The sequence below is a fragment of the Pseudophryne corroboree genome, chromosome 9 (assembly GCF_028390025.1).
Source record: "Pseudophryne corroboree isolate aPseCor3 chromosome 9, aPseCor3.hap2, whole genome shotgun sequence".
Lineage (NCBI taxonomy): Eukaryota > Metazoa > Chordata > Amphibia > Anura > Myobatrachidae > Pseudophryne > Pseudophryne corroboree.
The window spans coordinates 206,516,852-206,526,280 of NC_086452.1; positions in this window are offsets into that span (position 1 = coordinate 206,516,852).

Below are 9,429 nucleotides of genomic sequence, written 5' to 3' on the forward strand. Positions count from 1 at the left end.
ACGCCCACTGTAGTACTATTTTGCTCACTTACAGTACCGTACTGTAGGTTGCATTTAGCGTAAAGAATCGCTCCTGCAGATGTACTTTGATTTATGTGAAACCTGTGTGCATCCTTCCATTGGATGTACTGTATTGGAGAGAATTTTTTTTTTTTTAAAGTGAATGTCACGGGAACACATTAAAAATAAGGTTGGCACTTCCTTCCCATTGGTGTTGGTTTACAGTATGCCGTAGTGTACTCGGACGCTCATGTAATTGCATTTCAAAGGCACAGTATTTTCCATCGTCTCCCCCCTACCCCCATCGCCCTTCCCCCCTGGGGGCCTGCACAGGGAGGAAATTCAGGTCCTGTGCAATACACAAACGCTGAAGATCTACTGTACAGTACTGTTTTGCTCAGTTGGTAGCGTCAGAATACACTCATTTCATCCCGCTGTTTAGGTGCATTTAGCGTAAAGAATCGCTCCTGCAGATGTACTTTGATTTATGTGAAACCTGTGTGCATCCTTCCATTGACTGTCTTACAATGTAAATAAAATAATACAGTGCATTATTACAGAAAAAAAAAAAAAAAAGAAAGAAAGCACATCAGGTCTCGAACCCTGGACTCCCAGCGAGGGAGGTGGGAGCCTTCACCCCTAGCCCACGACGCCTCATGAGAGATTTCCAATTTCATGTGTGAAAGTACTGCAAACAGCGCCCGGCCCCCGCCCCATTGCTGTTGGTTTATGCCTTAGAGGACTCGGACGCTCGCATTTGTAAAGCACGGTGTTTTCCTCCGCCTCCTGCTAGCCTGTTGCCCTTCCCCCATGGGAGCCTGCACAGATCATGCAGTAGACAGGGAGGGAATGCAGGTCATGTGCAATACACAAACGCCCACTGTAGTACTATTTTGCTCACTTACAGTACCGTACTGTAGGTTGCATTTAGCGTAAAGAATCGCTCCTGCAGATGTACTTTGATTTATGTGAAACCTGTGTGCATCCTTCCATTGGATGTACTGTATTGGAGAGAATTTTTTTTTTTTTAAAGTGAATGTCACGGGAACACATTAAAAATAAGGTTGGCACTTCCTTCCCATTGGTGTTGGTTTACAGTATGCCGTAGTGTACTCGGACGCTCATGTAATTGCATTTCAAAGGCACAGTATTTTCCATCGTCTCCCCCCTACCCCCATCGCCCTTCCCCCCTGGGGGCCTGCACAGGGAGGAAATTCAGGTCCTGTGCAATACACAAACGCTGAAGATCTACTGTACAGTACTGTTTTGCTCAGTTGGTAGCGTCAGAATACACTCATTTCATCCCGCTGTTTAGGTGCATTTAGCGTAAAGAATCGCTCCTGCAGATGTACTTTGATTTATGTGAAACCTGTGTGCATCCTTCCATTGACTGTCTTACAATGTAAATAAAATAATACAGTGCATTATTACAGAAAAAAAAAAAAAAAAAGAAAGAAAGCACATCAGGTCTCGAACCCTGGACTCCCAGCGAGGGAGGTGGGAGCCTTCACCCCTAGCCCACGACGCCTCATGAGAGATTTCCAATTTCATGTGTGAAAGTACTGCAAACAGCGCCCGGCCCCCGCCCCATTGCTGTTGGTTTATGCCTTAGAGGACTCGGACGTTCGCATTTGTAAAGCACGGTGTTTTCCTCCGCCTCCTGCTAGCCTGTTGCCCTTCCCCCATGGGAGCCTGCACAGATCATGCAGTAGACAGGGAGGGAATGCAGGTCATGTGCAATACACAAACGCCCACTGTAGTACTATTTTGCTCACTTACAGTACCGTACTGTAGGTTGCATTTAGCGTAAAGAATCGCTCCTGCAGATGTACTTTGATTTATGTGAAACCTGTGTGCATCCTTCCATTGGATGTACTGTATTGGAGAGAATTTTTTTTTTTTTAAAGTGAATGTCACGGGAACACATTAAAAATAAGGTTGGCACTTCCTTCCCATTGGTGTTGGTTTACAGTATGCCGTAGTGTACTCGGACGCTCATGTAATTGCATTTCAAAGGCACAGTATTTTCCATCGTCTCCCCCCTACCCCCATCGCCCTTCCCCCCTGGGGGCCTGCACAGGGAGGAAATTCAGGTCCTGTGCAATACACAAACGCTGAAGATCTACTGTACAGTACTGTTTTGCTCAGTTGGTAGCGTCAGAATACACTCATTTCATCCCGCTGTTTAGGTGCATTTAGCGTAAAGAATCGCTCCTGCAGATGTACTTTGATTTATGTGAAACCTGTGTGCATCCTTCCATTGACTGTCTTACAATGTAAATAAAATAATACAGTGCATTATTACAGAAAAAAAAAAAAAAAAGAAAGAAAGCACATCAGGTCTCGAACCCTGGACTCCCAGCGAGGGAGGTGGGAGCCTTCACCCCTAGCCCACGACGCCTCATGAGAGATTTCCAATTTCATGTGTGAAAGTACTGCAAACAGCGCCCGGCCCCCGCCCCATTGCTGTTGGTTTATGCCTTAGAGGACTCGGACGCTCGCATTTGTAAAGCACGGTGTTTTCCTCCGCCTCCTGCTAGCCTGTTGCCCTTCCCCCATGGGAGCCTGCACAGATCATGCAGTAGACAGGGAGGGAATGCAGGTCATGTGCAATACACAAACGCCCACTGTAGTACTATTTTGCTCACTTACAGTACCGTACTGTAGGTTGCATTTAGCGTAAAGAATCGCTCCTGCAGATGTACTTTGATTTATGTGAAACCTGTGTGCATCCTTCCATTGGATGTACTGTATTGGAGAGAATTTTTTTTTTTTTAAAGTGAATGTCACGGGAACACATTAAAAATAAGGTTGGCACTTCCTTCCCATTGGTGTTGGTTTACAGTATGCCGTAGTGTACTCGGACGCTCATGTAATTGCATTTCAAAGGCACAGTATTTTCCATCGTCTCCCCCCTACCCCCATCGCCCTTCCCCCCTGGGGGCCTGCACAGGGAGGAAATTCAGGTCCTGTGCAATACACAAACGCTGAAGATCTACTGTACAGTACTGTTTTGCTCAGTTGGTAGCGTCAGAATACACTCATTTCATCCCGCTGTTTAGGTGCATTTAGCGTAAAGAATCGCTCCTGCAGATGTACTTTGATTTATGTGAAACCTGTGTGCATCCTTCCATTGACTGTCTTACAATGTAAATAAAATAATACAGTGCATTATTACAGAAAAAAAAAAAAAAAAGAAAGAAAGCACATCAGGTCTCGAACCCTGGACTCCCAGCGAGGGAGGTGGGAGCCTTCACCCCTAGCCCACGACGCCTCATGAGAGATTTCCAATTTCATGTGTGAAAGTACTGCAAACAGCGCCCGGCCCCCGCCCCATTGCTGTTGGTTTATGCCTTAGAGGACTCGGACGCTCGCATTTGTAAAGCACGGTGTTTTCCTCCGCCTCCTGCTAGCCTGTTGCCCTTCCCCCATGGGAGCCTGCACAGATCATGCAGTAGACAGGGAGGGAATGCAGGTCATGTGCAATACACAAACGCCCACTGTAGTACTATTTTGCTCACTTACAGTACCGTACTGTAGGTTGCATTTAGCGTAAAGAATCGCTCCTGCAGATGTACTTTGATTTATGTGAAACCTGTGTGCATCCTTCCATTGGATGTACTGTATTGGAGAGAATTTTTTTTTTTTTAAAGTGAATGTCACGGGAACACATTAAAAATAAGGTTGGCACTTCCTTCCCATTGGTGTTGGTTTACAGTATGCCGTAGTGTACTCGGACGCTCATGTAATTGCATTTCAAAGGCACAGTATTTTCCATCGTCTCCCCCCTACCCCCATCGCCCTTCCCCCCTGGGGGCCTGCACAGGGAGGAAATTCAGGTCCTGTGCAATACACAAACGCTGAAGATCTACTGTACAGTACTGTTTTGCTCAGTTGGTAGCGTCAGAATACACTCATTTCATCCCGCTGTTTAGGTGCATTTAGCGTAAAGAATCGCTCCTGCAGATGTACTTTGATTTATGTGAAACCTGTGTGCATCCTTCCATTGACTGTCTTACAATGTAAATAAAATAATACAGTGCATTATTACAGAAAAAAAAAAAAAAAGAAAGAAAGCACATCAGGTCTCGAACCCTGGACTCCCAGCGAGGGAGGTGGGAGCCTTCACCCCTAGCCCACGACGCCTCATGAGAGATTTCCAATTTCATGTGTGAAAGTACTGCAAACAGCGCCCGGCCCCCGCCCCATTGCTGTTGGTTTATGCCTTAGAGGACTCGGACGCTCGCATTTGTAAAGCACGGTGTTTTCCTCCGCCTCCTGCTAGCCTGTTGCCCTTCCCCCATGGGAGCCTGCACAGATCATGCAGTAGACAGGGAGGGAATGCAGGTCATGTGCAATACACAAACGCCCACTGTAGTACTATTTTGCTCACTTACAGTACCGTACTGTAGGTTGCATTTAGCGTAAAGAATCGCTCCTGCAGATGTACTTTGATTTATGTGAAACCTGTGTGCATCCTTCCATTGGATGTACTGTATTGGAGAGAATTTTTTTTTTTTTAAAGTGAATGTCACGGGAACACATTAAAAATAAGGTTGGCACTTCCTTCCCATTGGTGTTGGTTTACAGTATGCCGTAGTGTACTCGGACGCTCATGTAATTGCATTTCAAAGGCACAGTATTTTCCATCGTCTCCCCCCTACCCCCATCGCCCTTCCCCCCTGGGGGCCTGCACAGGGAGGAAATTCAGGTCCTGTGCAATACACAAACGCTGAAGATCTACTGTACAGTACTGTTTTGCTCAGTTGGTAGCGTCAGAATACACTCATTTCATCCCGCTGTTTAGGTGCATTTAGCGTAAAGAATCGCTCCTGCAGATGTACTTTGATTTATGTGAAACCTGTGTGCATCCTTCCATTGACTGTCTTACAATGTAAATAAAATAATACAGTGCATTATTACAGAAAAAAAAAAAAAAAAGAAAGAAAGCACATCAGGTCTCGAACCCTGGACTCCCAGCGAGGGAGGTGGGAGCCTTCACCCCTAGCCCACGACGCCTCATGAGAGATTTCCAATTTCATGTGTGAAAGTACTGCAAACAGCGCCCGGCCCCCGCCCCATTGCTGTTGGTTTATGCCTTAGAGGACTCGGACGCTCGCATTTGTAAAGCACGGTGTTTTCCTCCGCCTCCTGCTAGCCTGTTGCCCTTCCCCCATGGGAGCCTGCACAGATCATGCAGTAGACAGGGAGGGAATGCAGGTCATGTGCAATACACAAACGCCCACTGTAGTACTATTTTGCTCACTTACAGTACCGTACTGTAGGTTGCATTTAGCGTAAAGAATCGCTCCTGCAGATGTACTTTGATTTATGTGAAACCTGTGTGCATCCTTCCATTGGATGTACTGTATTGGAGAGAATTTTTTTTTTTTTAAAGTGAATGTCACGGGAACACATTAAAAATAAGGTTGGCACTTCCTTCCCATTGGTGTTGGTTTACAGTATGCCGTAGTGTACTCGGACGCTCATGTAATTGCATTTCAAAGGCACAGTATTTTCCATCGTCTCCCCCCTACCCCCATCGCCCTTCCCCCCTGGGGGCCTGCACAGGGAGGAAATTCAGGTCCTGTGCAATACACAAACGCTGAAGATCTACTGTACAGTACTGTTTTGCTCAGTTGGTAGCGTCAGAATACACTCATTTCATCCCGCTGTTTAGGTGCATTTAGCGTAAAGAATCGCTCCTGCAGATGTACTTTGATTTATGTGAAACCTGTGTGCATCCTTCCATTGACTGTCTTACAATGTAAATAAAATAATACAGTGCATTATTACAGAAAAAAAAAAAAAAAAGAAAGAAAGCACATCAGGTCTCGAACCCTGGACTCCCAGCGAGGGAGGTGGGAGCCTTCACCCCTAGCCCACGACGCCTCATGAGAGATTTCCAATTTCATGTGTGAAAGTACTGCAAACAGCGCCCGGCCCCCGCCCCATTGCTGTTGGTTTATGCCTTAGAGGACTCGGACGCTCGCATTTGTAAAGCACGGTGTTTTCCTCCGCCTCCTGCTAGCCTGTTGCCCTTCCCCCATGGGAGCCTGCACAGATCATGCAGTAGACAGGGAGGGAATGCAGGTCATGTGCAATACACAAACGCCCACTGTAGTACTATTTTGCTCACTTACAGTACCGTACTGTAGGTTGCATTTAGCGTAAAGAATCGCTCCTGCAGATGTACTTTGATTTATGTGAAACCTGTGTGCATCCTTCCATTGGATGTACTGTATTGGAGAGAATTTTTTTTTTTTTAAAGTGAATGTCACGGGAACACATTAAAAATAAGGTTGGCACTTCCTTCCCATTGGTGTTGGTTTACAGTATGCCGTAGTGTACTCGGACGCTCATGTAATTGCATTTCAAAGGCACAGTATTTTCCATCGTCTCCCCCCTACCCCCATCGCCCTTCCCCCCTGGGGGCCTGCACAGGGAGGAAATTCAGGTCCTGTGCAATACACAAACGCTGAAGATCTACTGTACAGTACTGTTTTGCTCAGTTGGTAGCGTCAGAATACACTCATTTCATCCCGCTGTTTAGGTGCATTTAGCGTAAAGAATCGCTCCTGCAGATGTACTTTGATTTATGTGAAACCTGTGTGCATCCTTCCATTGACTGTCTTACAATGTAAATAAAATAATACAGTGCATTATTACAGAAAAAAAAAAAAAAAAAGAAAGAAAGCACATCAGGTCTCGAACCCTGGACTCCCAGCGAGGGAGGTGGGAGCCTTCACCCCTAGCCCACGACGCCTCATGAGAGATTTCCAATTTCATGTGTGAAAGTACTGCAAACAGCGCCCGGCCCCCGCCCCATTGCTGTTGGTTTATGCCTTAGAGGACTCGGACGTTCGCATTTGTAAAGCACGGTGTTTTCCTCCGCCTCCTGCTAGCCTGTTGCCCTTCCCCCATGGGAGCCTGCACAGATCATGCAGTAGACAGGGAGGGAATGCAGGTCATGTGCAATACACAAACGCCCACTGTAGTACTATTTTGCTCACTTACAGTACCGTACTGTAGGTTGCATTTAGCGTAAAGAATCGCTCCTGCAGATGTACTTTGATTTATGTGAAACCTGTGTGCATCCTTCCATTGGATGTACTGTATTGGAGAGAATTTTTTTTTTTTTAAAGTGAATGTCACGGGAACACATTAAAAATAAGGTTGGCACTTCCTTCCCATTGGTGTTGGTTTACAGTATGCCGTAGTGTACTCGGACGCTCATGTAATTGCATTTCAAAGGCACAGTATTTTCCATCGTCTCCCCCCTACCCCCATCGCCCTTCCCCCCTGGGGGCCTGCACAGGGAGGAAATTCAGGTCCTGTGCAATACACAAACGCTGAAGATCTACTGTACAGTACTGTTTTGCTCAGTTGGTAGCGTCAGAATACACTCATTTCATCCCGCTGTTTAGGTGCATTTAGCGTAAAGAATCGCTCCTGCAGATGTACTTTGATTTATGTGAAACCTGTGTGCATCCTTCCATTGACTGTCTTACAATGTAAATAAAATAATACAGTGCATTATTACAGAAAAAAAAAAAAAAAAGAAAGAAAGCACATCAGGTCTCGAACCCTGGACTCCCAGCGAGGGAGGTGGGAGCCTTCACCCCTAGCCCACGACGCCTCATGAGAGATTTCCAATTTCATGTGTGAAAGTACTGCAAACAGCGCCCGGCCCCCGCCCCATTGCTGTTGGTTTATGCCTTAGAGGACTCGGACGCTCGCATTTGTAAAGCACGGCGTTTTCCTCTGCCTCCTGCTAGCCTGTTGCCCTTCCCCCATGGGAGCCTGCACAGATCATGCAGTAGACAGGGAGGGAATGCAGGTCATGTGCAATACACAAACGCCCACTGTAGTACTATTTTGCTCACTTACAGTACCGTACTGTAGGTTGCATTTAGCGTAAAGAATCGCTCCTGCAGATGTACTTTGATTTATGTGAAACCTGTGTGCATCCTTCCATTGGATGTACTGTATTGGAGAGAATTTTTTTTTTTTTAAAGTGAATGTCACGGGAACACATTAAAAATAAGGTTGGCACTTCCTTCCCATTGGTGTTGGTTTACAGTATGCCGTAGTGTACTCGGACGCTCATGTAATTGCATTTCAAAGGCACAGTATTTTCCATCGTCTCCCCCCTACCCCCATCGCCCTTCCCCCCTGGGGGCCTGCACAGGGAGGAAATTCAGGTCCTGTGCAATACACAAACGCTGAAGATCTACTGTACAGTACTGTTTTGCTCAGTTGGTAGCGTCAGAATACACTCATTTCATCCCGCTGTTTAGGTGCATTTAGCGTAAAGAATCGCTCCTGCAGATGTACTTTGATTTATGTGAAACCTGTGTGCATCCTTCCATTGACTGTCTTACAATGTAAATAAAATAATACAGTGCATTATTACAGAAAAAAAAAAAAAAAAGAAAGAAAGCACATCAGGTCTCGAACCCTGGACTCCCAGCGAGGGAGGTGGGAGCCTTCACCCCTAGCCCACGACGCCTCATGAGAGATTTCCAATTTCATGTGTGAAAGTACTGCAAACAGCGCCCGGCCCCCGCCCCATTGCTGTTGGTTTATGCCTTAGAGGACTCGGACGCTCGCATTTGTAAAGCACGGTGTTTTCCTCCGCCTCCTGCTAGTCCTCCATTCCCATTATGCATTAGCGAACTCAGACGCTCATATATTTTAAAAGCACGGTGTTTATGCATTGTACTGTACATTCTTCCTTTTACACAATTACTGTAGTTGCGTCTCCATACACATACTGTACTGTACAATACTCCATACTTTTTCCACCGCCTCCCGTTACGCCTACAGTATTGCCAGAGCTGTAGATCAATCCGCCGCTATACTGTACGATCGAAAGTACTGGATTAGTGGAGCATTAGCGACACAGTGGTGGAGATGTGTAATGCATGATGAGTATCTAGATCGTCTCAACGCGCCTGCCTGTGATGAAACTCAGCTATCGCATTAGCGTGGCTAGACGCCCGTCTCGGCGGAGAAACAGTCAAGATAAAGGTGGCTACATCTGTATGTATAAAAAGAGAGAAATGCATAGATAAAAAAATGTATAGGTAGAGAAATTGATAGATAGGAAAATGTATAGATAAATGTGTAGTTAGAAAAATACATGGAAAGATAGAGAAATCTATAGTTAGAATAATGTATAGGCAGATAGAGAAATGTATAGATAGAATAATGTATAGGCAGAGAGAGAAATGTATCGCTAGAGTAATGTATAGTCAGAGAGAGAAATGTTTAGATAGAAAAATGTATAGGTAGCGAGTAAGGTAAATGTAGAGATAGAGAAATGTATATATAAATGTATAGTCAGAAAAATATATAGAAAGATAGAAAAATATATAGAGTAATGTATAGTCAGAGAGAGAAATGCAGATAGAAATAGGTATAGTT